The 14,798-nt window shown below is 38.2% G+C and overlaps 1 long non-coding RNA gene across 1 annotated transcript; it reads left to right on the top strand.

The window, feature by feature from the left end:
* The first annotated feature begins 255 nt into the window (after window positions 1-255).
* LOC140136187 (uncharacterized) lies at window positions 256-10,619 on the top strand. The gene is made up of 3 exons (XR_011856624.1): window positions 256-424; window positions 5,344-5,531; window positions 6,594-10,619. It is a non-coding gene; the product is annotated as an uncharacterized lncRNA (long non-coding RNA).
* Window positions 10,620-14,798: the final 4,179 nt, after the last annotated feature.

The raw sequence follows: 14,798 nt of genomic DNA, 5'->3' as shown, positions 1-14,798 counted from the left end.
TGCAACCAGTTTGGTTACGCTCCCTCTGCTTGTCGCTGATGTGGAGACTATAAGCAAAAATTCAGCTGTGCCAGGACCGCGACACTCCGGAGGACAGAAAAATGTGACTCTCGTGCTAGTCTCTTACACAACCAGTTAATTATATGGTTGTTCATACCGCATACAGTCTGGCCCGCGCCCGAGACTAGCACGAGAGTCACATTTTCTGTCCTCACATCGGTATAGGCCGTCTGCACGTTAATTGTACAAGTGTCGCTTCTCTATCTTTTTTTCTCGGGCTGTGCTGTGGCTGTACGTACTGATACCCGTAAAGCATCATCGGCTATTCTGTCTAAATTCTAGTGAAATTCATCCACCAATATTACTTTTCGATCACGGAGAAAGAAAGAGGCGTCTTTAGCAGCTAGGCCTATATCCTTTTGAAGTAAGTACTTCTACAAATCCGGGCTACAAATATCAAAGTGTGACGTGTTTTCAGTTAAGCTTAATATAGTAGGTATCCCAGCCCGGCCCCAGGCAAACCTTAGTTAACACATTTGCTAGTCAGCCAAATTCGCCGAAAATGTCAATGCAAATTTACATAGAAATTTAAAACAACTGGCCGAAGAAGGAAACCTACATAAATATGTTTTCTATACTTCACTTGACCCAAATATATGATTTTTTATGGTGATAAGACAATCGCACATGGAATTTTAGAGGATTTTGATAGCAGTTCCATTAAAAAAGCTGCTATAAATAAGACTAAAGCCTCCAGCATAGTTTTTCCTGCCGCTTGCCGCAGCGGCAAGCGGCAGGACGTTTCAACCAATGACAAGCCTTTATTGTGTCCGTTTGTCTGCAATGCGCGTGCGCCACGCCGCTCAGCGGCAAGCGGCAGGGTAGTATGAAACCAGCATATTAGGATTTCCATGACTAAGATCTAGAAACACCCCGAAATGCCGTTATGGGGATTTTGCTAGCTGAATTTTTTGATGAAAGTCATCTTTGACAAGATGTAATTTTACGGAAAGTGCTATGAAAAAAGGGTTTCAGTTTTGGCTTTGTTTACTCAAGGGCTTTAATAAAATCCCGGTATAGATGATGCAGTTTGATGGCAAATTTGAATTCACCTAGCATACCTATAACTTATAGTACATGTAGTTATAGCATCATAGCATGCTAATTATACATGTATGATGTAGTAGGTATGAAAGGTGAATTAAAAATTTGCCATCAAACTGCATCATTTTATATATCAAATTAAAGCCATTGAGTAAAGAAAGCCAAAACTGAAACCTTTTGTCATAGCACTTTCCGTAGCAAAGTTACATATTGTCAAAGATTGACTTTCATCAAAAAGATTCAGCTGGGGATTCAGCTAACAAAACAGCATTTCTGTGGTGTTTCTAGATCTTAGTCTCATGATGATAGCAGCTTTTCTATGTGGAACTGCTATCAAAATCCCTCTAAAATTACATGTGTGAGTGTCTCATCACCATAAAAATCATTTGGGTCAAGTGAAGTATAGACAACATATTTATGTAGGTTTCCTTGACCTAGCTGTTCTTTTACATTTCTAAGTAAATATCTATTGTGTTTGGGCCCTGGTCTAGGCGAATTTGGCTGACAAGCAAATGTGTTTTAGGTTTGCCTCTCATACCTACAGTACTTATAGGGAGCGATCGTTATTTACGACAGGGGGGATGGTCATTTTGAGGATCGAGGTACCCAAAATTTTTTGGGATCTTGAGGGGGAACACACATTTTTTTTGTTGAACCAGGAGAGGAAATGTTGTTAAAGACCCATTCAGTGATCCCAGCGTTTACAAAATGAAAATGATTTATAAATTGCTTAAAAGTCAAGGATAAGTCATTCAAATTAGGGGCTGGCATTTTCTTTGGAACGGGCTCCGCACACTTTCTCCGTGTCATAGTTCCAGCGACAAATAATTTTTCTTGAGTCTGTGTAGTTGGAAGGTGGGGGTCATAAAAAATTTTGACCCGCGATAGGGGGGGTCATTAAAAAAATTTGCCCGCGATAGGGGGGTCATATTGGGCGTAGCAAAAGCATCAGGGGCCCATGGACAAGGAGCAGTACGGGGCCCTTTTAACCTTTTAACTTATGGGGGCCCTGGACCAGGCCAAAATTTGGAGGCCCCGAACTCACCTGCCGAGAAAGGCATGTGCACTCAAGTCAATTGCCAAGTTTTGGTTAAACTAAAGGGGGACTAAGGGGACTAACATATTTTGTTCAATTCAATTTTAGACTATTTTAGCCCCAGATCAACATGAATTTTGCTATTTTAATGCGCGCGAAGCGCGCAATTTTTTACAATTTTGCCCTATTTTTACCAAAAAACATGCTGTTATTGGGGTTAAAAGAAAGATGCATAGGGCAATTTTGGGGCCCCCAACTTCTGGGGGCCCTGGCCCTGGCTCCGGGCCCATCTAGCCCATATCTCTATTATCAGCCCTTATTTAATTTTTCCCTTTTGTGCTCGGGGCTCCTGAATCATCTGGGCCCATGGACTTCGTCCACCCTGTCCCCCAGCTTGCTACGCGCCTGCCTGGGTCATCAAAAAATTGACTCTGGTCACCGACATATTTGGGCCCCCTTCCGAAGAATGCCAACCCCTTATCATGTGGTATTTTGAAATGACAAATTTGGCAAAAATGAAGAAAACAGCATTGCTGGAAGGCTGTGGAAGCCCCATTCAAATACATGTCGCTATAATTTAGAATTACAGATCCGTGTAAAATGTATATATTGTCTTAAAATACATGGCTTTCGGCTGAACCACTCGCAGGCTATGTTTAAATTTTTATCTATGACAATTAACAAAGGTACCAAAATCTGAATTAAGATTGTTTTACGATCGTCCGGATGAGCAAATCACTGAATGGAGAAATTCGGGAAAACAAGGGGAAACTCTGGTTTAATTCCCATTCATGTAAGCTGCCAGTTCGAGGCTATCCCCGCACATAGTGCATGGCCGAACCATGTACATGTAAGTAGCGTATTGGTTTGTACAGGGCTTTTCAGTTCAAGCTCGAGTTCAAGTCAATTTTCACAGAAAATACCAATTTGCTTATAAGAAATCCCCCTGCAAGAAATCAAACGTTAATTGTCAATAGGTACCGTATTTATCTAATAAATTATGGCATGTATTGTTTTGTGATTTCCCTATTGATTAGAAAGCCTAAGGTCATCGTCCCCTTCGTGTCCGAGGGGTGAGATGGAACAGCTAAATATCGCCAATTAAGCAACCAATGGAAAGAATGGATCTAAGTGAGAAATATCCCACCGTCAGGCCTTGATCCGGGCCTTTATCATATGGGTGTCTATCGTGCTACAGTGGGAATTTATTGTGTACATTTTACAATAAGCCCAATCAGCATTGGAAGTTTGCAATGCATTGTGGGACAGTGTTTGCATTGTTATGACACTTTGTCCTTTGACCTATTGGGAAAAATTGGGGTTTTGTGCGTACAAAAAATAATTTAAAAATGTGTTAATTACTAGAATTAAAGGGCATTTCGTGATCCACAGCCTCATCCCCCCACTTTTCCCAAAAAACACCACTGGATACCTCTGGCTACATAATGTTTATGTACCAAATATTTCTTGCAGATTAATTCGTTTAGCAAAAATATCGCCAAATTTGAATTTCGTTCTGGTGCACCAGAACGAAATTACAACGCATTGTCTATGGAGCAGTGTAATACACATAATCATGGATAACTCGCAAACGCAAAATCGGAATCAACTGAAATTTTGGAAATAAGCTTTTTTCGTGGATATCTACTGAAAAATGTCATAAAAAGAGGATGCTAGATCACGAAATCCTCCTTTAAAACAAACCCAAAGATTTGGTTATTGTATACATGAATTATTTGATTATTTTTAATGATAACATTATTACAATAATATAAATTAATTATTAATAATTACAGCAATTTCCCGATGCTCTTCCGCTACGTGTTTCATGACTGCTTATAGTCCAACTAGTGATTTAGTGAAGACTAGTAGAGTATCGGTATTCTATAAAAAAAAAATTCAGTATGATAATACAGTCTGTGCTGACGAAACTAAGTTCCGGGACTAAGTTGGACATGGATAACTATGTTGTACTCAATGGGGGGAATCACAAAACATGTCACAAAATAACTAGTACCTCTTGGTAAAACAATTCAAACAGTTTCATTTCTAATATCAGGGGAATAAATTCCTAATTACAAAAGGAATTTAAGCAAATTGGAGCTTTTTACATGGAGAAAATTGAACTGAAAGGCCCTGTACAAACCAATAGGGATTTCACAAGGTGTCCCTTTTGACAGACTGAGAAATGGGGTAGAGCACTGGATGGAACAACATCGACTGAGAGAATAACATTTTCATGAATTGATGGGGGGGATGTAAAATTAGCATTGTTAGTAGTTTTCGGTCTTTTCAAACAGTGCTTGAGGAAAGGAGGGACCCTCTGAGGGATGAACCTTTACAGAATTAGAACCTTGGGGATGGAACAGCCAAATGAAATCCTGGAAAAAAATTACCATTATGATAATAGCGATCCATTGCAAGTTACTCAAGGCAATCAAAATCTACTAGTTAGTAATTGATGAAGCATGACACAGTGTAAAGCAATGGATGTTCAGAAGTAAACACAGCTGATCACGACAGGCGATCACATAAAAAATGTTGTTAAAATTGCACTTCAACTATTTCAAACTAGGCAATTTGCTCTAAAATATACAATTCATCCAAATCAAATCACTATTAAATCAAAATCAACAAAGTTTGCACAAAATTACCACAAAAAGTGGAAAATGTTTGGAATATATTATATTGGAGTTAAAAGTGGAGGGAGGGGCAAGAAAAATATATTTTGGGAAAGTGCCCTATGTCCCCCCTAGTGCCACCACTGTTTAGAAGGTGATTTTATTCACACATTTGATCAATTTAGTTGTACGGTTGTCATTCAAAAGTTTCTTTAGGTGTGGTTATTAGGGGAGGGGAACTAATTATGGTGAATACAGTGGGCTACTTGTGTGACCTTGGCAGCTAAATAAATTTGAGGAACATTTTAAACTTCCATTCAATCTTTTAGGGCCTGTCATTTTCTTTGGAAATGGGGCCCCACATTTACACAAAAAAAAAGTCGGCATCAATACAATTGCGACCCTCTATCTCGGCAACAAAATTTTATGACCCCCACTACCAATACACCTTACCCCCTAAAAGGCTAAAATTTTTGACCCCCGTATATTTGAGTCCCCCCTTCCGAAGAAAATGACAGCCCACAATTTTGGCAGTAAGTGTTATAATTATACAGAATTGTTTTACTGTTTTACTACTTCCAGATGGCAGAGCTTACTCCAGGCATGGCAGTGGTCAATGTGTTTCCAAGTATACTGGATATGGAGAAGACATAAATAGTTTGCAAAACTATGTAGAATGGATGATTTTTACAGTGGGGCAGAACAGGTTTAGATGTGATCAAACAAGACCATGAATGGCACACACCACTGACACTAGAAAGCCATTGTAGGTAAGAACAGTTATTCCAGTATATATTTCTTTTTATGTTGCATGTCCAGTGGCGTAGCTACATGTATGGGGTTGTGGTGCCCAGGGCAAGGATACAAACTTTTCACAGCTTGTACCTCAATAGATACACTACAAAAAGAAACATTAATAACAGGTACCGGTATTTCATTTGGTTTATGTAATTTGAGTAAGTTTATATTTTCATCAACACCTTTTTTAATCTATCATCATTTCAAAACCTGGCGCCCAGGGCATGTGTCACCCTGCCCCTAGCTATGCCACTGCATGTCTCTGATTGCCATGGTTGCATGCTTATCAAAACTGAGATAAATTTTGGCCCTTACTGGGATATGGCTTTTTTCTCTTGTGTGCAAAATATTACATCCCAAGTTCACGATGAGTGCAAGCATGGTGTACATACGGACAGGGGTAAAACGTGGAATTATATAGGTAAATACCATAATTAACACTTGGTAATTTTGTGGATTGCAGTTAATACAAATAACTAGAAGCAAAATCAGTTTTCCGGAACCAGGGAAAGGTGGGGCTGGGGTGGCACCCCCCAATTAAAGCGCCACAGTATCTTAACTCCATTTGTGGTGAAAATGAGATTTTGATAATGATATGAAAATTAAGCTGTCAGTGCCTACTTTTAATGGACACAAAATCATATGTACATCATGGTTTGTATTTACACAGTACACTCAAACTAGTTATTTCATACCTGCCAACTGTCCCTATTTAAGAGGGACGGTCCCCATTTGTACAGAAACAAATAGCATAAAAGAGAGCAATTTTACCATGTGTCCCTATTTTTGCAAAAATATGACTGCAGTAAGGTATAGAAAATTCAGGAATGTCCCTATTTTCAGATTTTTTTCTCACATTTGTCCCTATTTGTGAGGTCTTAGGGTTGGCAGGTATGCTATTTTGAGTTAAGATGTTGTGTTGCTGAGCCCTTGATTTCTTGTTGACAATTTACACATTGATTTGGAAATAGTGTTTTAGGAATTTCACAGAGGTATATGTCAATAATAATTGTGTATTTTTGTTCTGTCCACAGCACGCACACTTCACACTTGCTTCAAAACTGGATGTGGATACTGTTACAAAAGCCGGCATCTTAAAAATAAGGAATACATTTACAGGGGTTGCTATCCCACAAAACTTGGAGCTACTTTCCTCAAGCCACACCAAGCTTCACCACTTTCTTCTTCTTCTTCTTCTTGGATACCGCTTTACAATGACTAAGTTTGGATTTGTCAAATTAGCTACTAGGAGCAGCTTGAACTATTAAAAGCATTCATATGATCAAGGTTAAACTTGGCTTTTCCTTTCATCAGGCATCATTGTGAACTGATGGTGGTGACAAATTGAACGCATGAATAGTGAGACAATGGAAAACCTTTTTGATGCATGTTTTATAAAGTGAAAGTTGACTTTACATTTGTGAGCAAAAGGTGAAAGTAAGCTGAGGTGAAGCTTGACCTCCAATAATGACAATATAAGTGGTTGAGGTGAACAAGGTTGAATGCTTCAGGTTGGCTTAAACATGCTGAATGACCTTTACATTAAAGGCAACTGTTTTGTGAATTTATGGGCTGTCATTTTCTTCAGAAAGGTTCATGAATATACTTGGGGTCATAAAAATTGTATACCAAAGAATAGTGAGGGTCAATTTTTTTTTTATACCAAAAATAGGGAGATACCAAAAATAGGAAGGTTATAAAATTACTACAGTTTCTGTGAAAGAAGAACAGCACTTGTTTACATTTTGAGAGTGTGCACGGTGTAAACACAGAAGTAGGGTTCTGATTAGCTGATTCAATCATCTGACAATCATAACAACAACAGATGCGGTAATCTGATTGGCCAATTACGCATCAAAACGTTGGTTGGCACAAACAAAGCTCTGCATTATGTCCCTCATTAACAGGTGCTCGCATCAATCTGAGCAAGCTGCCATACTTCTCTGAAACCGAGTGTAAGGGCATGTGACTATTAAACATTTTGGGTGCCGGACTGCCCTACATGCATATTTACACTCTCCACCACACATTTTGCACCATCTTTAGTTACAACGACAAATGTTTCCGTACTGTGGTCACCTTTCCATCAAGCACACATTTCTTGATTTTTTTGGGAAAATTTGTTTCTGGTATGCGTGCAGAAGGGTGGTCATAAAAATATTCTGCCTAAAATTGGGGAGGGGGGGTGCCACAAAATGTTCAGCCCACGATGGAGGGGGTTCATAAAATTGACTCTGGTCACCAACATAATCATGACCCCTCCCTGCCCGAAGAAAATAACAGCCTCTTAGCAGCCACATATGTCTGGCTACACACCTGGTCAACTTAACAACCAAAAGTTAATGGTAAACTTATTTTGTTATACCTTGTATATATCCCTTTTGTAGGCATTCTGTATTATCATTAGTAGTTATATCAATGCTATTGTTGATAGTCAAGTAATTGCCATATTAATGAGTGTATTTTTGTATTGCACAGAGCATACTCAGCACAGTGCATGTTCCTCTGTGCGTGTAGCATGCTGACAAGGGCATTCTGTGTGTATTGCGTGGTTTGAATTAACCATTTTATTTTAGGAGCTTCAACAAACATGTATTTATAATAAAAGTCAGAAATTAATCAACTATTTGGCATGTGACGATCATTAAACTCACCACAGCCTTTGATAAGGTTTAAAAACAGACCAAAGTGAGGTTGATTCATCTGGTGCCTGGAGAAATGGAATTACAGACACTTCACCCAAGCAAAAGAAGTTTCTAGTTACTAATGCACAAATCCCGCTATTGACAGGCCCCTGGAGGGCCGGGACTTGGCTGGGGATGTAACAGCTCAATGTGTCCCCGCAGTCCGAGGACATAGTGGGGAGTGTACGGGGATGTAATGCCTCGGAAACAGGCTGGGATCTACACCGGGAGTGTACCCGGGACGTAATAGAAGAGTACTCACAACTGTGCCGGGTCGTATGCGGGGGAAACACTCGTGGGGACTTCGAACATGGTGCCCGGGGCTAGGGGCGGGGACTTGGCCAGGGATGTACCCCAGGATGTACACAGAAATAGTGCCCCGCCCTGCGGGGACTAAGCCGGGACTGTAACATGTTTGTAACAGTTTCCAAAATTACATCCCGGTAGGTCCCCGCTATCCCCGGCCCCGGGACTACAATTGATTTGTGCATAAAACCTAACTTTGAAGATGAACTTATATGTGTGAAAGTGAAACACTAAACTATATGATGACAAATCATAAACTGTTTCTGAGTTTGATTGACAGTAAGTTTAATTCCAACTTTGCTGTTTTGTAATGTTGGCATATTTTATCAATGATGATCAGTAAAGCTATCTACTAAAAAATGAGTATATCCCTTGTTTGTTCCTATGCAGTATGAAACAATATAGCAATGCTCACAGGTGTATGGGTATGTATCACATTCACAGCCTTTGGTCTCTGCAAATCCAATTTAAACCAAATGTTGATAGTTTTTCATATTACATGAACAAGCAAGTGATAACTGATAATTGAGATACATTTGTAATGTGTCTGTAATCAGTTTAAAGGCCCTCTTTTTCTTCATTGGAGATTTTGGTACTAGTATCAGTGAGAAGCCCATACATGTATTTTACAGTATTTTTGGTGACCTCAAGGATGAACAGATGATTTATTGTGGTATTTACCTGATTACATGTAATTGTGTCCCAGTTTAAAGAAGAAATAATACAACCAAACAGTTTTAGCTCTTATATTAATTCACAGGGAGCAACTGCAGTTTCAAAATATACACAAGTGCCCAGAAAGATGCGAATTTTAATGATCTCGCTATTCACAAAGCGAGTTTCCATGGCATGTTTTGCATAAGGAACATAACCCTAACATAAATATTAGAAAATTATAAACAAAAACATGTACTAGGGTTTATTTTATCATAAACCTGTAAGGGTGATATCTTTACGAACAAATACTCCTAAGGGTATCTTTCAGGTACAATCTCACTGGTTTAGGGGGAAAATTTGTTGCACAACCGAGTTAAATTCCTGTAAAGGGGTGTATTTTGCTCAAACGGACAAATCCTGTTTTTAAAGGGTATGTTTTGAAAATCTTTGGTAATGGATGTGTACACTGTGGAACTTGAGTGGCCCCCTGGGTATTAATCAGAGAGAGTTTCTATTGGGGTTATTAACATTAGGCTGTCAGTTAGAAAAGGTTTGGGTGGGACTGCAGTGGTTCTTGACAAGACTCCTTATTGAATATGAGTCTTGTTCACCAAGGGATGTTCAGTTTCCATAGACCATCCACTTTTAAGATCAAACTTTTATGTTTTGTAGCCATCAAATATCCCTTTTGAAGTAGAGTAAATTACCTACATGTGATGTAAATTAAGGCTTAAAAGAAGTATGTCTCAAAGCTGCCACACACTCAAAGCTGCCACATTCATCTTGCAGTGCGCATTTCTTTTCACAAAAACGTAGGTCAAAATGTTTGAAGCATTTGTTGGAAAATATGTTGTGAACTTCTAAAATGACACTTTCAATTATCGAAAATATTTTGCGCATTATAAGAATTCATGTAACTTATTCTGATTAGTTTGAGTTGGGGGGGGGGGGGGAAATAGCACTCTTCACTTGATTTCTAGATCTGTGCAAGCTTTGAGACATAAAATGATATTTTCCCCCGATATATAAGGAAACAGTCTCTTCAAAATGGTGTCAAGCGAAGTGATGTGTAATCCGATTATCACTATGCCAACTTGATCACACTTTTGAGTTCTGCACCACGATCGAAATTATCAAAACACAAAGTCTATGGCATGTACTACCAATTCCAAAAGGTGTGTGATCCAGTTACCAAAAATGTAACCACTTTGCTAGCAAATTGGATTTTGTTTTGGTATCCATGCTAGTCCCGTGATGACTCCTAAGGGTTATCAGAATCAAACTGTCTTATAATCTTGAATAGGTTTCTGGAAAGGGCATGTGTACCAAGCATTATCTGAGAACCCCTACTCATGGGATATGTACATTAGGGACGCACCATTAGATTCTCAGGGTGGGGGTAGGAAGTTTTTCTTCCCCGACTCCAACTTCCTACCCCCTGAGTATCAAATGGTGTGTCCTTTACAAACATGTAACCATTAGGGATGAAAAAAACCTCATGTTTTACTGGTGGATGGACTTCTCAAGTATGAAAAGTTTGGTCAGGATTTTTATTTTTGTTAATTAATTCATTAATTAGGCCTATATTTTTTTTAAGCTTTATTTATTCCATACAACATTCAGTGTCTAGCACTGCTTTTCCAAGAGGCTAAAATGACCCAAATATCACCAAAAGCTTGGAACATTTGGCAAGAATTAATTTGTTCTATTTCTTTGGCAAACATATTTTGAAAATGTTCTGAATACTTTCAAAATTGTCAGTGAAAATCAATAAATTTTGGCCCCAAATAAAAAAAAAATATCCTCCCAAAATGGAAAATCTGGGTCGTTCGGGCCCATAATTTTTTTTTTGCCTTACAGGAATCTGTTTCCAATTGTAATTCACATGTTAAAGGGGGACAATTTATATTATGATGAACTGTCATTTGGCACTCTGCCGTGTTCATAAGGATATGATATGTACAGAAATAATGTCAGTAATTTTAATAATATCAGTAATCATGTTCAACAAATGTATATTTATTACAAATGGTGATGAATTATATTAAAAGATTATGATAAGTTCAAGGTTGTGATCAAGTGTCTTCATTGTATTATTCCCAGTTTATGCTATGTGTACACCCAAATGACCAAGAGGTTAGCGGCATTATACACAGGCCTGGAAAAAATTATTTCCTCCAAAATATCAGGATTTCCCACCATTATATATGTATTTTTTTTATCCAAAAAAAGCACAGTTTCCTCTAGATTACCAAATTCCTTAGGAATGTGATTCCTGAATTCCCCATTGTTTCCAGGCCTGATTATAGTACAAATACAATCTATTAGTTGCTCATGATAGAAATTGTACAGACTATTGCCCCAAGGTGGTCTGGAGAGTTTGGGCCTAGGTAGATTTCCCACAACTGATGTCCAAGGGAAAATTGTATGCCTGTATTCTACAGTGAAACTTGGGGGTAATGGAATTCACTGTTTCCTATATAGATCAATCAATATTTATTGTATAACCAGTAACTATTCTGTTCCATATGGTCCATTGTAACAATTCCAGTGCTCCTCCCCTAATCATGGACCATCAGTACGTACATCGAGTGTCCAAGTCAAAATTATTTTAAGTAAAAAAAAAAAATCACAATTTTGTGTGTACCTAGTGTGGTGATGGACTATTGATATATAAATGTTACATCAAATCAAGGGCTTACATGTATGAACTATGCAGCCAGCCATGTAGGAAGACTGTGTTTAAATTTGAAAATACACACCCAGTTTTTGCCCACGCGTGGTCTATACTTTGTACACAAATCTTAAATTTACACACCCAGGTTTTTGAATTTTACACACCCAAACTTTACCTAAGACCTAGTGTTAAATGCATGTTGCTAGTGGCATGTTTGTAACTCATATCCTGCTTAGAAAGGTAAATTTCCTGGGGGAAAATTTGGTATCCCCTCCCATAGCCGGTTGCATTGCAAAGGCTGTTCCCCCACTGTTCCGATTAACCTACAGCTACATGTCTGATAACAATGATGTTAATTCATTGACGTGATAAAATGAACTCAAACAATACATTTAAGGAGGGTCAGAGTGGTGTTTGCACTCACAATTTGCACTCAAATATTGAGACAAATAGAGTAGTATGGGTTAAAAGGCAATCCCAATGATTGATAATATAAAGGAGCATCATTTCTGCAGCATGTGCATGTGTTTTCTTAGGAGTGGTTATAAAATACCCTGTTGGTGTTCTATAGCTGGGCTATGAAAAGAAGATAACACATACAGCAATACAATAATTTCAGACATTTTTGTTTAGGTCATGTTTAACTTTTAATCCCACTCTTACTAAGCAAACAAAACTCATGCTCAAACATTTCAAATTACAAAATTATATTTGCAGATAGCAGCTGCAGACCTTTAAAAATCTGCATATGAACATTCATGAGATTATTATTGGGCACTTGGAATTAATTAAGGTGTTAGAGTATCTGAATACATATGTATGTGATTATGCCCAATCCTGTGTGCCCAATATTTGAGTGTCTAAAAGCAATAAGTAAGCAGTCCCTTATAGATAAGAATTTTTTACAGGGACCATTCACATCTAGTAAAAAGGCATTCAAATAAAGTTGTGAATGATTGATGAAGCCTTCGTCAAAGTGTTAAAAGTTTAGTGAAATACACACCACCATGTCTACTTGTACATAGCACATTTGTGAAGAGGTTTCCTTGTTGGAGCAAAAGTACTATGATAGGATTTGTTTCATTCTGGCTTGGCTAGTGGTACTGGTATCCCATGGGCTATTCAAGCATTGGCTTCAGTGTCTTGTAATAATCAGCTTTGAGAGACGACAAAACTTGCAATTTATGAGACATGTCAGAGTCAAAGATGACACCCAGATCCCAGCACCCATGCAGATTGCGTGCATCACAAGAAGGTGGAATTTGTGAATCACCGATGACATTATTATTAATGATGGAAATTTAGATTTCTGATGCTTTGAGCTGATAATGAGAAATGTTATTTTGGTGTCATTAAGTTTAAGAAAGTTTTCACACATCCACAGTCTGATTTCCTCAATGCCAGCTTAAAATTGAGAAATACTTTTAGAAGAATCACATGGTTTATAGGCAAAATAAATCTTGAGTGTTATCTGCGTAAAGATAAAATTGCAGATAGTGCCTTCTGACTATGTCAGCAAATGGATGAGCAAAGATCAGAAACCACTGCGGCCCCAACACCGATCCCTGTGGTAGGCCGAATTGAAGTGCGAATGGCTCAGACATGGAGTTGCCAATGACAACATGCTGAGATCCCCGTCCCACAGCCATGTGTCCTATAGGCCTATATCGAGCTATATATTTCGGACATGAATGGTGGATGACCAATGCAGATGGTGTATCTAATTGTTTAAGGGCATGTCGTGATCCACAGCCTCATCCCCCACTTGTTTCCAAAAAGTTGAGATTTTTATACCACTGGAAACCTCTGGCTACATAATGTTTATGTACCAAAAATTTCTGGCAGATTAATTCGTTTAACAAAAATATCGTCAAATTTGATTTTCCATCTGGTATACCAGAACGAAATTACAACAGTGGCCTATGGAACAGTGTAATTCACATAATCATGCATAACTCGCAAATAAATCCGAATCAACTGAATTTGTTTTCGTGGATATACTGAAAAATGTCAAATGCTAGGATCACGAAATCCTCCTTTAAAGACATATTATAACATTTACTGAGAATGACGCCCTCGCTGATTTAAATTTTTTTTTTTTACACGATTATATTGTACTTTATTAAGGGGTACTACACCCCTGCCCAATTTTGTGCCTATTTGTGCATTTTCTCAAAATTATAGCGCATTGGTGACAAGTAAGATATGTATATTATAGGGGCAAGGAGTACAACTATTGCACTGTAAATTTTATTTCTGCACAGACAACAGTTGTGGAGTTACAGTCAAAAATGAAGGAAAACCAATATTTGATCAATAAATCAATAACTACTTGTCTTGAGTTGCTGAATTTTCAGTGCAGTAGTTGTAGTCCTTGCCCCTATAATATACATCTTACTTCTCACCAATGCGCTATTATTTTTGAGAAAAATAGGCACAAAATTGGCCAGGGGTGTAGTAGTACCCCCTTAAACCAATATACCCTGCAAAAATCAAGACTCTAGGTGCTGTGTAGTTTTGTCAAAAATCCAAGATTTTGAATAAAACAATGGAACCGGCGTTTTTTATTATTACGATGGAAATATTAGTCGAACGCATACACGATGGTCATTACACATAGTACGTACACGGCGTGCGGGATGGTGATCTACACAAAGGGTCGTACCATAACATGACCGAACGAGTGGAACGTATTGGCGACATATGCGCTGGAAGTAAATTTAAATTTTCTTTGCTTTGTCGTGAGTTGTTCGGATCAAAAATAAAGGGGATATATGTGCCCATCCACCACAAACTGGTCGTAAAGTCAGCATTTTCCATTTTGAGATACAATCAAAACAGTTTATGGATTTCTATGTAAAATATAGTAGGAATTTGACCTTTGATGAACCATAACATCATTTCCAGATGTCAGA

Source organism: Amphiura filiformis, chromosome 16 (genome assembly GCF_039555335.1).
Source record: "Amphiura filiformis chromosome 16, Afil_fr2py, whole genome shotgun sequence".
Classification (NCBI taxonomy): Eukaryota; Metazoa; Echinodermata; class Ophiuroidea; order Amphilepidida; family Amphiuridae; genus Amphiura; species Amphiura filiformis.
This window is presented reverse-complemented; position numbering and strand designations above follow the sequence as displayed.